Here is an 18,131-nt window from a genome sequence, read left to right on the forward strand (position 1 = left end):
TGAGGTACATTTGGGCGAAGGTGTTGACGAAGTCAGAAGCCAGAGGGATGAAGGTGGTTTCGAGGAGGATTAGAGGTATACATAGGCAGAAATTATTAGAAGAAATTCGGCTAAGAAGTTCCCTTAGTGTTTTTAATAAAGTAGTGGAAGTAACTGGGATAAATATAAGATATGTTGATAGGTTAAACAGAAGTGGGTTGGTATGGTGGTTGATGAGTCTACACAAGAATAAGGGTTGGTTAAAGGTTACAGATAAGAGAGTATGCGTACTATGTGGTGCAGTAAGCGACGATTTTCACTTAATCGGTAATTGTACAGAAACGAGTAAGATAAGGAATAGTTTTCAACCCGACACCATCCTGGAAACAACACCAAAAGTGTGAGAAGGTTGATGGTGTATTCGCCCCCAGGAGGGGATGTAAGCGAACGCCAAGAAGTGACAAGATACGATAAAATAACATTAACACCACAACACAATGAACACCAAATCGGAGAAGAAACACACACTTACCTTAAAGAAATTGGAAGAGTAGCTTAAGGCCGTGGCCGTGATTTAGTGAAATAAAAACCCACAGATTGTGAATACAAAAGACTCTAATTTGCTTTAGAAAAGGTTTCAATAAGTTTAAAGAGAAAATTAAAAATCAGCTCGAAATTATAAGTACTTAAATGTTACTAAAACTCTTTGGATAACTCCAGTAAACTATGGAAAAATCTTTCTGTATTGGGAAGTAACATAGTAAGTTAAATGAATAGTATTTAAATTGATATTAAACTACGGGAACAATAAAATATAAGTAAAATAGAATAGACCATTAAAGAAAAATAAATAAAGAGCTGAAATCCATAGGGAAACTAATGAAACATGAAGGATCAAATTTACCTACGCGACCGGTCGCCTCCCAAGGTTGCAGAACAATTCACCACTAAGGAACCACTTTTACTTCACGGCGAGCCTACGCGAGTGATAGAATATTATCCCACCAAAACGCGCAAATCCTCTTTCCAAAAATTACTAAACAGAGAAAAATAAATGGCAAATAAAATTTAGAATAACTTAATATTTAGAACACACGAAAATCAATCACATCCACGATACTGGAGGTACAATTAAGTTGCCATGGATCGATCAAAGAAAACCAGTTCGCCCAACAACACGTTGCCAAGGCAACAGCAACAACAAAGCGTGTCCGCGAGGACAAAAACGGACACAGAAATAGCCCCAAAAGGTAAAATAAATTACAAGAGCCAGAAAAAGGAGAACAGAAAACCAAGAATAAACCTGAAAACCTAACCCAAAAGGAAAATTTAGGAGGTTAACCACAATCAAACAGAAGCTTGCGCTGGCTCACCATTTACATGAAGTTCTAGAAAAATTTACCAGCTAAAATCATGAACTTAAAATTAAGTTTGGCAATCAGTCCACTCCGCTGATTTCCTTTTAAAATCACTAAGGCGAAGCTTCTTCTTGAACACATTGTAACGTAACGAACATGCAGTCAATTCACAACTCGGAGATGATTATTATTATTATTATTATTATCCAGAGTAGAGATCACTTTTGGAGCAACTGACCAAAATCGTTTCTTGGAGTATTTCACAGTTCTTTGTTTGAAGGTAGAATTCCCATGATTACATTAAAATGTAACTTACAGTTTTCGATCCATGAACAGCGAAGAGACACCGAGAACTACATTCTGTTACCTTACACAACCAGACTCAAAGTAGAAGGAAAATGCAGTTTAACTGCTCGTCCACCAATAGTAAATAAATCGAGGCCAACTAACAGGTTATAAAGGCACAAATGCCCACAGGGTCCTCGAAGCTACTGCCCCAAAGCATACCGCCGGTCCAACACACACGACTACTTCTCATCGCGATTCCAGTCCAACTGCCCGCGTCCCATGCTAAGCAGCGTTTCTTACCTTGTTGCCGCACGCACACGCGCAGACTCGCCTAGTCGCCAGAGCGTAGCACTTCATAGCGTGACAAAATATGGTAAACAAATTCAAACAAGAATGGCGAGATATTTCACATTAAATGTGAAACGGTAATGTTCTTTCAAAAGGTTCAATGACACGAATTTCTAGCGGCACAGACACCAGTCCAAAAGGTTTTCTGGGGAGGTACATTACACTAAATACTGTCACAGTTTATTGATTGCCAAACATCGTGAATTATTAGTAAAAGGGGATGAGCAGAATATTATAATGTGGATTATTAGGCAATGGGAAGACGGAGGAGAGTTGAACAGCTACTTATGTGAGAGAAAGATGAAAGAGGAGGAGACTTAGGATGAGGATGTATAGCCAGAGGTGTGTGGAAGTCTTGGAAAAAAGGAAGATGAGTTTAATGAATTACGGAAGGGAGCTATCTAGATTTTATAACAGTAGGAGGCCTTATCGATCGTTATACGGCAGGTTAGTATGTAACTCTTGGCAAACAATGCACTGGAATTCAGCCAGTAGTAAGTAGGTCAGTGGACAAGAAATGCGAACTGACTAACTGAGCAGACAAGGACATGTGCTGAAGATGTTGAAATGTGATGTCGGCGGATTTTGCAGCAACGACCTGATATAATTGCTGCGTGTAGAATGTAAGGATACAGAAAGGCTAGATTAGATTTACTTAGGACTGGATTGTAGGGTATTCAGTTATTATCTTTTGTTTTATTGTATTTAATTGTAACAGTTATATTATTATTGTTATTATTATTATTATTATTATTATTATTATTATTATTATTATTATTATTATTATCTATATATTAAAAATATTTATGAGAACTAAAGTCAGTCAGTCCGGCCATTCTATCTGGTCAGTTTCCTTCATGTGTTTAAAAGAAAGGCATTCATACACAGATTTGTCATCAGGTACTATAAATCACTTAACTTCCGCCGTCCTCAAATTATTTAATTTTTTCAATTTTTGCCTCTTTGAAGCAATCATATCTTTGGTTCTATTTGAGGTATGGAGTTCGTTCTGGCCTAAGAAGACTCAGTGGATCAATCTCTTTTATTACAGCTCTTAACTCTTCTAATTGGTTGATTCTGAGGAAAGTTATGAGTGCACATTCAATTTGACGTCTCATTTCTTCAACATTTGTTTCTCATTGAACCAATCATATCTTTCGTTATAACTGAGGTATGCAATTCCTTTCGGTCTAAAACACTCAGCGGATCAAGCGGTTTCTTTTGAGGTAATAACTACTTAAATTGGTAGATTCTGAGAAAAGTTATGAGTACATTTGTCTCCATGACGAAGATCTTTGAAGGACTTTATAACAGTTTGGCGCGTAGTGTTGTTCCAAGGAATGTTTAATTCAATTTCTTTGTGTGATGTATTTTCAACTGTTTTGTTGACATAATATTACATTCTATTACTACAGCAGATCATGTGCTTTATTTCATTAACTCTAAACTTTGCAAATACATCTGTGAGGATGGTAACGAACAACACAACACGGAGCCAGCGGGAACTGCTAGTTATTATTATTATTATTATTATTATTATTATTATTATTATTATTATTATTATTATTATTATTATTATTATTATTATTATTATTATTATTGGCATTGTGGATACGGACGGACAGTAGTTTTAGGGATCGTACCTCACATGGGGGCCGGACATCCGCCGGTGTGAGGTGTCATTTAATAAGCTAGGAGTTTAGAATAATTTAGTTATAGGGATAGTGCTCACATGAGGTTTGGCTTTTCCGCCCACGTGAGTGACCACACAGTAGACTCAGTATATATACTTTTCTTTTCTTAATATATTTTTTTGTATTTATTAAAAAAGTTATTGTTGTTTGTAAGAAGGGAGGGGGAGGGAAGGTCATAAGAGGGAGGGATAGGGTGGTCCTATCCCTAGTGTGGTTGACAAGTATTAATAGATAGAGGTTGAGAGAGAGAGGCGGGGTACATGTGGAACTGGGCGCCAGCACCCGTGTGACCCACCGCCAGACGGAATGGTGAGGATCTAAATATGTCAACTGCATGGGGGCCGGACGTGTTATTCCAGGGAGGGTGGTTCCTTTGTTTCCTCACCAGGGTGGAACAGCACGACCGGTCAGTAGCTATAGGTGTGGCGCCTCACATGTGGATTGGTTACCGCCTACGTGAGGGGTCACAAGATTAAGTTGAGATATTTAGGGTGAAACCGAGGTTTCGTATTAGTCTCCTGTCCGCCTACGTTCAATCAATCAATACTGATCTGCATTTAGGGCAGTCGCCCTGGTGGCAGATTCTTTATAACGTTGAACATTTCTTTATTGCCCACCCTAGTTTACACCTTCGGCTTACAGGCAATAAAGACAGAGTGAATCAAAAGAAGAAACACAACAACACAAAGGCAAACATACAATATCTACTATAACTCTCTTAAAAACTACCTAACTACATCACTAAATCTACTGAGCTGCCCCTCACAAAGGCGGATATCCTGTCCGTATGTTAGGGCACCCCCTACATAAAGGCAAACATAAACAAACAAAATCTATTCTATCTCTCAACAAAAAGTAAGAAAAAGAAAAAAGGAAAAAACCTACTTACTACTTCACTAAATCTACTGAGGTGCTTCTAACATCGCAGGAATCCTAACCACATGTTAGGGCACCCCCTACATCAAATCTAACCTGATAACTATTTTACTACCTACAACTACGTAACAGAAAAACTGGCCGGCTAGTATCGCCCTGGTAAGAAAGCATTCCGCCCAACCCACGATATTACCCCAGCCACTCCCCGTGGGTCAGATGTCATCCCCAACTACACCCAGTTTGTACTTTGCTTCCCTCCCCTCCTTTGCGTGGCGTATCAACATGAGGCGGAAACCAGTCCATCATGCGATCCGTCACGCTCTTATCTACTGCCCCGCCTATTGTACCCGAGTCGTCTACCTTTACCTTACCTACCGCCATCTTGACTCTCATGTTCCATCCCGTGCGGACATGCTTATTCTTATTCTTTTTCGGTGGCAGATTCCCTACCTGTTGTTTTCCTAGCCTTTTCTTAAATGATCGCAAGGAAATTGGAAAATTATTGTACATTTCCCTTGGTAAGTTATTCCAATTCCGATCTTCCCTTCCTATAAACGAATATTTGCCCCAATTTGTCCTCTTGAATTCCAATTTTATCTTGATATTGTGATCTTTCCTACTTTTAAAGACTGTGAGGATAATTTAACATACGAATTTCTTAATTCAAGTCCCTCTCAACATGTAAACAGAACTGTCCGTGTAATGGCTCTATCCTCTCCCCTTCTTGGTATGGCGGAGCGGATGCGGATGGCCTCGGTGAGTGTTGGCCTGATCCTTCTACGAGACAGACGTGCCATGTAGTCCGGGGTTTATCCCGGTTTCCACCCTCTTTTGGGGAATTTTGTTTATGATTTATTTATTTTACAGTTATTCATCTGCCTGGTATGTAAATTTAATCATTTTATGGTTTGATCTGCATTCTCCTCCAACCTCCCACCCTATTCCGGAATTCCGGTTAGTATATATCATATTCTAAGATGTGCTCTTTCTTAATTTCATTACTGGCCCTTTTCTAAAACATGTTTTCCTTCTGGTTTGTGGATTTTAAAATTTACCAAGGTCAGTTATTTTCTGTACGCCTTTCCGTTTAGGAGGCTTTCAAACTTGTACCTTACGATTGTAACTCTGCATCTTTAATTACGCAGGTTTTAATTCTGCTAATGTCAGATACCACTCGTATTATATCATGTTTTATGGGAAATCTTGCCCAATTTCTTAGATTGAATTATTTCATCTTCACTTTAAATACTGAAAGGGGTTTCATGTATTTTACCCATCTGTTGGGCAAGCTAACCTTGAAAATGTCATTTAATGTAAAGAAGTACCGGTATGTAAACAGAAAAATGAAACCACCTTTATTGCGGTGATTTGTCACATGTTTGTCTGCATGTTTTATGTTTTTTGGCGGTCCCCTTGGTGACTATTGTTTGATGTTTTTTTAAAGAAGTTGGTTGTGTGACACGTTGGTCTCGATTTCACGTGAGATCTACCCCGCATATTCTGGTTTGGTATTTAATTACCTGTTACTATTTTCATCCCAGTTTTGTTTCGGATTATCTGCTTTAATCTCTGTTGTAAACTTTACCTTCTACGTATGAAAATACTGAATTAGAGCGTGTACTCTACTCCCTGTGTACTTCGGCCTGGTAATTTTAAGGTGATACCGTTGATATTGGATATCACCCCTCTGGTTGACCTTTTGTGTCAAGTATTTGTTTCTGCTGATTTTGAAATAATACGCAGTTTAGTATATGATCACTCCTTGTTTAATCATGGGGTTTCTGTAATTAGTTTCGGGATTTCCGCCGTCTCTTCCTGGTACGGATTTCTGCTCCTGTGATACTTTAAGGTATTTACTCCGTACTAAGGTTCTGGTTTCATTTCTCTCCTTATTTCCCTGTTAATTTTACCTATTAGTTGTTCCTTTCCTTATCAAATATTTTTTCCAAAAAAGACAACGCAGATCATTTAACCTTGTAACCTTCATACTCCTTTATTAAATTTTATGCTCTTAATACCGTGTTATCTTTGTGACAACGTTGGTAATTAAACTCTGAATTTGGTAAGTTGGTACTGATATTAAGGTCACGTTGCAAGATCCACTCCTAGCTCGCTCTCCATTAATTTACCCTTTGAGGTAAGTTGTTTTTGCATGTTAATTTAATACTGCCGTTTGAATTGCCTTGTGCTTGACGACACCACTGTGGAAATTGTGTTGTGAGTGTAAGTGTATGGTGTGTCATTCTTAACCTAACCTGAAACTAGTACTGGGTATCTTGTTTTACTTACCTAGCCATCGTGATATCCTGATTTTAATTTTCTGGGGCTAGAGTGTTTGTGTTGTATTTTTAATTGAGTGATCCTAATGTCACAGTCTTTTAAGTTAACTTGCAACTCGGCACGTCACGGATTATGTTTGTTTTAATTAGAACTCGCCCTTGTATAACAGTACGTCACAGAGCTTCTGTCGAGTGACTCTCTAAGTTTGGGGGCTTGAATGATTCCTGTGCTCTGAGGCCCTTACTTCTGCTTGAGTTGTGTTTGTCACTCAGTTGGTCGTTGTGCCGGTCTTCATTACGTTACTGTGTCTATACTTAATTGTGACCCCTATGTGCTGCGGATTACTGCCGTTATTTGAACTCCCCCAGTACAATCGACCGTCACAGTGTATCATTAACTAACTGTATGTAAACAACCGCCCGTTACAAGACACCACTCAAACTTATTCGTCTACTCATGTCCTCCCACGCCATCTCTCCTCTGACAGCTCGGAACATACTATTTAATCGAGCAGCTCATCTCCTTTCTCCCAAGTCTTCCCAGCCCAAACGATGCAAAATTTTTGTAACGCTACTCTTTTGTCGGAAATCGCCCAGAACAAATCGAGCTGCTTTTCTTTGGATTTTTTCCAGCTCTTGAGTCAAGTAATCCTGGTGAGGGTCCCATACACTGGAACCATACCCTAGTTGGGGTCTTACCAGAGACTTATATGCCCTCTCCTTTACATCCTTAGGACAACCCCTAAATACACTCATAACCATGTGCAGAGATCTGTACCCTTTATTTACAATCATATTTATGTCATAACCAGAATGAAGGTCTTTTCTTATATTAATACCTGGTTATTTAATGATCCCCAAAAGGAACTTTCACCCCATCAACGCAGTAATTAAAACTGAGAGGACTTTTACTATTTGTGAAACTCACAACCTGACTTTTAACCCCGTTTATCATCATACAATTGTCCACCGTCCTTCTCACAACACTATCGAGATCACGCTGCAGCCGCTCACAATCTTGTAACTTATTTATTACTCTCTAGAGAATAACATCATCTCCAAACAGCCTTATCTCTAATTCCACTTTTTGTACATATCATTGATATATATAAGAAAACAAAGGTCCAATAATACTGTCTTGAGGAATTCCCCTCTTAATTATTAGAGGGTCAGATAAAGCTTCGCCTACTCTAATTCTCTGCGTTCTATTTTCTAGAAATATAGCCACCCATTCAGTCACTCTTTTTTCTAGTCCAATTGCATTCATTTTTGCCAGTAGTCTTCCATGATCTACCCTATCAAATGCCTTAGATAGGCCAATCGCAATACAGACCATTTGGCCTCCTGAATCCAGCATATTTGCTATATCTTGCTGAAATCCTACAAGCTGAGCTTCAGTCGAATAACTTTTCCTAAACCCAAACTGCCTTCTGTCAAACCAGTTATTAATTTCGCAAACATGTCTAATATAATCAGAAAGAATGTCTTCGCAAAGCTTACATACAATGCATGTCAAACTGACTGGCCTGTAATTTTCAGCTTTATGTCCATTACCCTTTCCTTTATACACAGGGGCTACTATAGCAACTCTCCATTCATTTGGTATAGCTCCTTCAATCAAACAATAATCAAATAAGTATTTCGGATATGTTTCTATATCCTAACCCATTGCCTTTAGTATATCCCCAGAAATCTTATCAATTCCAGCTGCTTTTCTAGTTTTCAACTTTTGTATCTTACTGTAAATGTCATTGTTTTCATAGGTACATTTTAATACTTCTTTAGTGTTACTCATCTCCCCTATCTGGACATTATCGTTGTAACCAACAATCTTTACGTACTGCTGAATGACTGAATACTTCTGCCTTTTGAAGTTCCTCCCATACACACTCCCCTTGTTCATTGATGATTCCTGGAATGTCCTTCTTTGAACCGGTTTCTGCCTTACAGTATCTATACATACTCTTCCATTTTTCACTAAAGTTTGTAAAACCACCAATTATGCCTGCCATCATGTTATCCTTAGCTGACTTCTTTGCTAGATTCAATTTTCTAGTAATTTCCTTCAATTTCTCCTTACTTCCATAACCATTTCTAACTCTATTTCTTTCCAGTCTGCATCTTCTTCTTAGTATTCTTAATTCTCTGTTATAATATAGTGGATACTTACCATTCCTTACCACCTTTAAAGGAACAAATCTATTTTCACATTCCTCAATAATTGCTTTAAACCCATCCCAGTGTCTGTTTACACTTTTATTTTACCATCTTCATAGTTACTTTTTAAAAACTCCCTCATGTCTGTTTTATCAGCCATATGGTACTGCCTAATAGTCCTAATTTTAATACCTTTCTTTCACATTTATTTTTAACTACGATAAAACAGCTTCGTGTTCATTAATACCATCTATTACTTCGGTTTGTCTATAGAGCTCATCTGATTTTATCAGCACCACATCCAAAATATTCTTCCCTCTAATTGTTTCCATCACTTTCTGAATCAGGTGCCCTTCCTATATTAACTTATTTGCCATTTGTTGGTCATGCTTCCTGTCGTTCGCATTACCTTGCCAATTGACATTTGGTAAATTGAGATCACCTGCTACTATCACATTCCTTTCCATATCATTTCCAACATAGCTGATTATCTTATCAAATAATTCTGAATCAGCGTCAGCGCTACCCTTTACCGGTCTGTACACTCCAAAGACATCAAGTTGCCTATATCTTTAGAGAAGAGCCTTACACCCAGAATATCATGTTTTTCATCCTTAACTTTTTCGTAGCTTACAAATTCTTCTTTCACCACAATGAATACTCCCCCTACTAACATTCCTATCCTGTCTCTACGATACACACTCCAGTTCCGTGAGAATATCTCTGCATCCATTATATCATTTCTCAGCCATGATTCATCTCCAATTACAATATCTGGTAAGTAATATATCTGTTAAATTACTTAATTCGATTCCTTTGTTTACAATGCTTCTACAGTTGAGCACTAACATTTTGATATCATCCCTACTTGATTTCCAGTTCCCTGCTCGCTTAACACCGCTCCCTAGCCCACCCCGTTTCCCTGAATGTACCTGCCTATAACCCTTCTCATCAAGTTTCCTAACTTATATGTACCACTGCGGTTTAAATGAAGGCCATCCGAGCGCAGATCCCTGTCTCTAACCCACCCATTTGGATCTAGAAATCTCACTCCCAGTTTCCTGCATACCCACTCCATAGTCTCATTTAAATCTCCAATCATCTTCCAGTCAGTATCTCTCCTACAGAATATTCCACTGATAACAATCTCTGCTTCCTTAAACTTCATCCGTGATGCATTTACCAGATCCCACACATCCCCAACTATGTTGGTACTTATACCTGCTTGCCTTACGTTGTTAGTACCAATGTAAAACACTACCACCTTCTCCTTTTCCTCTTCCTTCTCTTCTACTTTCCTCAACATCTGCCTCAACCTAATTCCTGGATAACACTCTACCCTGGTTCCCTTTCCTCCACACACACGTTTCCCACATGTCTAACGATTTAATCCCCCATGACCAGAGCCTCAACCCTACCCACCTCATTTGATCCCCCTCCCCTCCTGGTCAGCCCTATCTTCTCTTACTGCTGCAGAAGCTACTTCCTCCTCCCTTTTCTCCCTCCCATGACCCTGTTCCACCTGTCTTTTCCTTTCCACTGCACTACATTTCCCTTTCCTACCCTTTACCTTCCTCCTACTTCCACATATGTCAGCAACAGTTCCCTGTTCGTCATCTTCCCTCGGTTGTTCTACCTGCAGTGACTCGTACCGATTTCTAACAGACACCTGTCCTGAACTCTGATCCTGAACAGAGCCCTTGGCCTGCAATCTCCTTCCTCTTAAAACATTAGATCACCTGTCTTCAACAATTTCCCCATTTCCTTCCCATCTCTCCTTTACACCTACTGTATCCTGTACATTATTTGAGGGAGGCCTACTTTCCGTCCTGTCCTCTGAGAGAATCCTAATTATCTCCCTCAAACTCTCCAGCTCCTCCCTCATACTTCTTAATGTCTGGCCACACCCACAGTTCCTACAGTTGCTCTGCTTAGCCATTATTTACGGAGTAATAGGAAGAAAAGGAAAAATAAAATAACTTATTCTGTGCAAATAAAAATGAAAGGAAAGAAATATTGCCTATAAAAATGAAAGGAAATATTGCCTATAAAAATGAAAGGGAAGATTTATTGTCTAGGATATTTCACAAAAATCACACAACAATAAGGTCATTTATATAAGCTACTACTACACTACAATACTACCGGTACATAGTTGTACGAATTTTTTTCTACAACACCCTAACAGAATAAAACTTGCTGTTAATTACTGAAAACTGAAAGTAATACACAAGAATTAGGTCTACACAATCCTAAACTGCAGTTAAGTCTGCCCTAATTACTGCAACAGAATTCTAGTAAGAGAGTTAATGCACTACAATACACTACAACAGTTTTTAAACTACGTTCAGACCTTTCATCATTACAATAGGTTATTAATAAGCACAAATAGAAATGAAAATTGCAATTAGGTCTAAAGTTTGAAATTCGCAAGAAATACCGTACTCAAGGATTACCAACAAAGTTAAACGTGTAGACAGAAGATTATTTCTTTAGGGTTATAACTTTATCCTACTATGCTCTAATAGAAATGAAACCTTGCGTTTGGTTTGGTTTTTCGCATGGGCTTTTACGGCGTAGAAATTTGTGTCAATTATTCCACAACTTAAAATGTGTTCTCCCAATAATTTCTTATGCTTCGCCTAGTTATGTTTAATTCTTCGAGCGCTTGGATGGTCTACAGTGACTCTATATGTACAGTATGGCCAACGAGTGCTTAATTCAGATCGGGTCCGCCATGTTTTAGTCAAATGCCCCGTCAGTTGATTTAAACGTATGTAGGCTATTCAGCACATGGTAAGATAACTATTTATGCAATTTCAGCGAAGTACAGGCTACCTGTTTTAACCTTAATACACCGAAGATATGTTCTTATTATACACGGAAGATTATTTACTATTATTAGTGAAGATATGTGTGCGAATTTACGTATTTCTGAGGTCTGACCTTTGAAGAGAATTACGCCAGGCTCTTATGCTTATGGTTGCAGAAACAGATCAGGAACGGTTTCTAAAATGAAATTAGGTAATTGATAGTTTTCAGCACGTTGTAAGACGCTCCCAACAACGGGTAGAGTTGTTTCATGCATTATAATGGTAACAATAATAACAAAATGGGTTAGTAATTTTATAGAGGCCAAGACAGTAAATGTCAGATTTCTCCGTTAATATTCGCCGTATCGAAAACCTGTACATAAGGAAAGTTGTTTAGAATATAATTTCCGACATTTTTGCGTTTGTTCGATTTTGCCGTGTAAAGAAAATAAGAGAGATTTTCACGATTATTTTTGTTACCGAGTTTTTGTGGTAGTTAAGCATGAAAGAAGGTGCTGGGTGGTGAATAGGTCTCAAGCTACTAAAGAGAAATTAAATTTTAAAATTTAACAAGGTTATATTTTCTTTTCAAAATTAGGTAACAACAAATAGAACAGGTACTTAGTAGCCGAAATACAACTTGAAATGTACAATTACAGGGATTAAAGAATTTGGGCTTCGAGCCCTGAAAACACAATTCTTGAGCAACTAGCTCAACTTTACGATATACCAATTTCAACAAAAGGGGCAGAAGACCCCACTCAAACCCTGGAGCCCTTGCTCCAAATTACACAGCAAAGCCTCCTCGAGGCATACAACTCCCAGTTTTAGAAAAGAGCCACTCGCTCTTAAAGTTAAGCCTCTCCCAGGCCACACCAAACTCAACTTTCAAGTTGTCCTCAAAGGACATATACCCAGGGGTAAAATACCCAACCTACTGAGGTCTATTAGGTGAGAAGAGATTAATACATGACCTCTAAAATACAACTTGAGAGGAGGCGAACTTGCACTCCTAATACACTTTGCTTTTAAAACCTAATCTGGCTCTGGGCCACTAGCGCAAGGGCTAATCCCATACTACAGAGGTGACTTCGAGAAGAACACTTTACATTACATAAACGAAGAAAAGTTTGAGAAATAAGTTCACCTCAAAACAAATGTGAGTGGGAGCTCGAGAGGGTTAGCACTCTCTATCCCAATATGTAACTTTACAAGAAAAAGATGAAAAGAGTAATTACATTTTAGGAAAAGGTTACATGATGGAAATGCTTCGAACCCGCCGCGAGTGTTAAACTGCCGACCTAGCAAGAAAAGAAGTTATTAAAAGGCCATTACCTGGTGTTGAACGGCTGAAGAAGAAAGAGGCGCTTCCCGCCTCCTGCTATGTACTTAATACACTGAAAGATGGAACAGAAGTGGCCCGGAGACCCCAAAATCAGCAGTTTATATCCTCTCGCGGAAGATTCTAGGCGTTAGGGGAAATAAAACACCCTCCCTCAAAGTTTTTATTGGTTCGGGAAAAGAAACCCCTACATAGAGGAAGAAGAAACACATTATTGGTGGAAAATTAATTAAAGAAATTCGGGATTGGCTAGATCCAAAATAAGGGGAAAAAGAGGGGTATACAGCCAACTTAAACCATGACAGAAAGAAATTTAACAAAGAACAAACTCTTGAAATAAAAATTTCTCCAACAAAATAGTTCTTTGATTTCGCACTAGGTTGCACTATAGTAATTCTTCAGTAGTGTCCTCTAGAAGAGAAAGTTCACACTTCTTACTCCAAGCGAAACAAAACACATCAAAAGTGACACAGTTCACAAACTCAAAATTTTCCACGTGGTGACATCTTCTGAGAAAGTAGAGAATTAATAGAATAGATAAAGTTCAACCTTCCTCCAGAAGAGGAGTTTCAACTGGCGCAACTTTTAAATAAACAGAGTAGAGGTGTACCGCCCGGTACAGACCTCCCCCCCCAAAAGTTCCTCCAAGGGGTAACACAGAAGAACATAAGCTTTGTTTCCAAAATAAGGTCCAAGTTTTGATGTTGATATTAAGATTAATTGCGGAAGCATTTATAAGATTTTAGTAATTTGGTTGGTTGCAATTTCAAAATTTTGTTGTTGCCGGTGCAGTAAAGTTTTTATGTTTGTAGAAGTTGAATTTCTGAAGATAAACCTTTAATGCTTAAAAGGTGAAGAAAAGTTTTGCAATGTCCACCAAATATTGTTGTTAACTTCCCAAATGTAATTATTGCTTATGGTGACTGTCCATGTAGTTGATGTAGATTGAGTCGGATGGCCAGACCGGCCGTTGCAGCTTGCGTCCAACGGAGGCCGCTCGGACCCCTCAAGTACCCTGAGATACCGCTCGCCCGCACTATGAGGGGAGCAGAGGTGTTGAAGTACGCCGCGCCCGCGGTGAACCGATACAGGCTGCGGGCATGTAGCAGGTCGTGCGCCGCACATCAGCCTTGGCCGGGAGGAGAGTTCCGGCTCGCCGTGCACATGTCGTCCTCGCTGGAGAGGAGGGGGCCCATCCCCCTCCCCAGTCGCTGCACGGCGCTGCGCGGCTGCGGGGGCGCTGAAACATTAAAGCTAGGCGGCAGAATTGTGTTGGACAATCATTTCCTTTGAGGGTACAGGCTTGTGGAGAGGTTGAGGGGCCAGCGGCGTGTAGATATCCATGGCATTTACTATTATGAAGCCACAGTGTAAGGTGGAGCAGGAGACGGGAGCGTGGTAATGGCCGTGGCAAAGACAGGATGGCAGTTTAATGGGTCGGGGCAGGTTTCACAAACATGCTTACATCTAAAACCAAAATATTACAGAAGGGGCAGAATGCCTTAAAAGTGAAACTCAAAAAAAAGAAAAAATATAACCTTCATATCCTTTCAAAATAATATGAAGCAAGTTAACACAGAAATTACACCGGTTTCACCTGGGACAGGTGAACTCTAAATATCCTCTCGGTGGCTGGATTACTTAGCAATAAGGTAACCGGCGTAAGAAAATCGAGAATGATACAAGGCCCATGAAATCTGGGGGCAAGCTTGCCCGCGGGAACAAAATTTTTGACCATAACCTGGTCACCTACCTTCAAGGTGGTGGGTCTCCGTCCACGATCATACCTTTCCCTAACCTTTTCATGAGATACTTTAAGATTAGCTTTAGCCTTCTTCCAAAGATCTTTAATGTTGTCCGGATCTATTGTCTCGGGCAGAATGTCATTCAGAGACCAGAGGTTAGAGAGCGGCGTGTTGGGAACGAACTTAAACATCAAAGAAGCTGGAGTAAATTTGTGAGATTCATGAACCGCCGAATTCAAAGCAAAAGCTAACCAATGCAGGGACGTGTCCCACCTAGAATGATCTTCATGATGATAGGCAATAAGTGCGGACCTGAGATTGCGGTTAACCCGTTCAGCCAGAGATGGTTGAGGGTAATAAGCAGATGTAGTTACATGAGAGATGGACAAGTCAAAACAGAATTTACGAAACAGATTTGATGTAAAAGCTTTAGCATTATCAGATACAATGTATTGGCACGGACCAAACGAAGCAAAAATAGAATTTAGGCAAGTAATGGTGGACTGAGCGGTAGCCAGCTTAGTCGGAAATAACCAGGAAAATCTTGTAAAACCATCTACACACACAAAGATGAATTTGTTGGCATTTCCCTTCGACTGGGGGAAGGGCCCTACATAATCAATATACAGGCGTTCCATGGGGCGCGCCGCTTGATGAGAAGACAAAAGGCCTACCTTAGTGGACGTGGTAGGTTTACTAAGCAAACAAGATTTACAAGCTTTTACAAGTTCACGGATTTCACCGTCCATACCTTTCCAGATGAACATTTCACGAATTTTTTCACGAGTTTTAAAGATACCAAGATGCCCTCCTAATGGGGACTCATGATAATACTTGAAGATCATAGGCACAAGAACCGCTGGAACAACAACTTTCATCAACTTATCATGCCTCGAAGGGCAACATAGAACACCATTCCTCAGAACATAAGGGACAGCATGTTCCCCAGAAGAAAGGGTTTCCATTATCGGAGCCAGCGTCGGATCTTCACGTTGGTATTTCTCAATATCCCTAAAAAGCATGGGAGCATCAGTTAAGATGGCATTAACATCAGATAGCATGGACTCGGAAGGTGATGAACTGTCTACCGGTTCATGGGTCTCGACGTCGTTAGAAAACATACGGCTGAGTCCATCAGCAACAACATTTTCAGTACCTCTGATATGTCGTACATCAAATTGGAAGGCCGAAATACGGATGGCCCAACGGGCTATACGACCAGTACGACGCGGCCTACCTAAGACCCAGCTTAAGGCTTGATTATCTGTCTCCAGGTCGAATTTGACATGTTCCAGATAGAGACGGAACTTTTCTAAGGCGAATAAGACTGCCAACCCTTCGAGCTCATAGATGGAATACTTGGCTTCTTGAACCGATAGAGTCCTAGATGCATAGGCGATGGGACGCCTCCCTAGTTCAGTCTCTTGAAGAAGGACTGCAGCTACAGCTGACGACGACGCGTCCGTTTGGACGATGAATTTCTTCGAGAAATCAGGCATAGCAAGTACAGGGGCATTACAGAGAGCTAATTTAAGATCTTCGAAAGCGGCTTGTTGAGAAGGTCCCCACTCGAATTTGATGCCTTTCCTACGAAGAAGGTTTAAGGGCGCCGCTCTATTAGCGAAGTTAGGAATAAACTTCCTGAAGAAATTCACCATACCAATGAATCTAGCGATACCTTTGATGTCCTTAGGAGGTTTAAAATCACGGATGGCCTGTGTTCTAGAATGATCGACTGCTACACCATCAGGTGACACAATATGCCCTAGGAATGACATAGAGGGCTTAGCAAAGGCAACCTTGGACAACTTAACAGTTAACCCAGCCTTACGAAGGCGATCGAGAACTTCTCGCAGATGATCTAGATGTTCTTCAAAGGTTTCGGAAAATACGACGACATCATCCAAGTAGTGATATAAGTACTCAAATTTGATGTCGGAAAAGACCCTATCTAGTAGCCTAGTGAGCACAGCTGCCCCCGTGGGGAGCCCGAAAGGCACGCGGTTGTATTCATATAAATTCCAGTCCGTGGCAAACGCTGTAAGATGTTTAGATTCTTCGGCAAGGGGAATTTGATTATAGGCCTGATTCAAGTCCAAGATGGTGAAGAACTTGGCCTTACGAAACCATGAGAAGCAAGAATGAAGGTCGGGAAGGGGCACAGATTGCAACACCACCTTCCGATTGAGAGCCCTGTAATCAATGACAGGCCTGAAGCCTCCTTGGGGTTTCGGGACTAGAAAAATAGGCGAAGAATACGCTGACTTAGAGGGCCTAATAATACCATCCTTCAACATCTGATCGATGATTTCTTTCAGAGCCTTCATTTTAGGTGGAGATAGCCTATACGGTGGAAAACGGACAGGAATTGAATCCGTGACCTCAATTTTGTATTCAATAAGGTCAGTAACACCAAGAGTATCAGAGAACACCTCGGGAAACGACTGACACAGTTTGCGAATACTATCAGCCTGCTCCTCAGGTAGATGTCTAAGGTCTAACAACATCTCATCCTGGGTAGGCGAAATAGATGAACATGATACAGAATTACACTTTAAGAGTGGGATTTTATAACTAGAAGCAAATTTGAATGTGCACGACCTAGACCGGAGATCGAGCACAAGACCAGTGTGAGAAATGAAGTCCGCTCCCAATATGATGGGGCAAGACAAACGCTTGGCCACAAACAATTTAACTTTCCATGTAAACTTAAAAACACGAATTTTAACCAGTAAGGAACCTAGAATTTCTAATGGAGATGAATTAGCCGAAACGTATTGAACCGGAGAAGAGACATAGTCAGGGAGTTTACAAACAGATTTCAATTTAGAATACCAATCAGCCGAAATAATGGAACAAACACTGCCTGAATCTAAGAGAGCTGTTATAGGTTCGTTATTTAACTCAATCTTAAGAAAAGGAACAGGTGCGGGGGTATCCGCCGCAATCCTAAGACACTCTTTAGGGCATTCAAAAGATGAATTTGAAGGCTGGTCGTTCTCTGCATTTACAACCTGTTTACTAGGGGCTAAGTCTCGGGAAGATGGATTAGTCGGCTCAGCCGACGCCACTAGTCACTTTTTATTATTGGAATAGCTGGAATTTGCACCAGAAGTTGAGCAGGAGGGGGTGCTATTTGAGTTTGGGCAATTCTTGGCGATATGTGAGAAGGCCCCACACTTAAAACAGCCTTGTGATGACCCTGCTCCATTCCTTGTCCCACTTGACTTGATCAGAGGACACTTATTCCGC

This window comes from Anabrus simplex, chromosome 6, assembly GCF_040414725.1.
Source record: "Anabrus simplex isolate iqAnaSimp1 chromosome 6, ASM4041472v1, whole genome shotgun sequence".
In the NCBI taxonomy this organism is placed as follows: domain Eukaryota; kingdom Metazoa; phylum Arthropoda; class Insecta; order Orthoptera; family Tettigoniidae; genus Anabrus; species Anabrus simplex.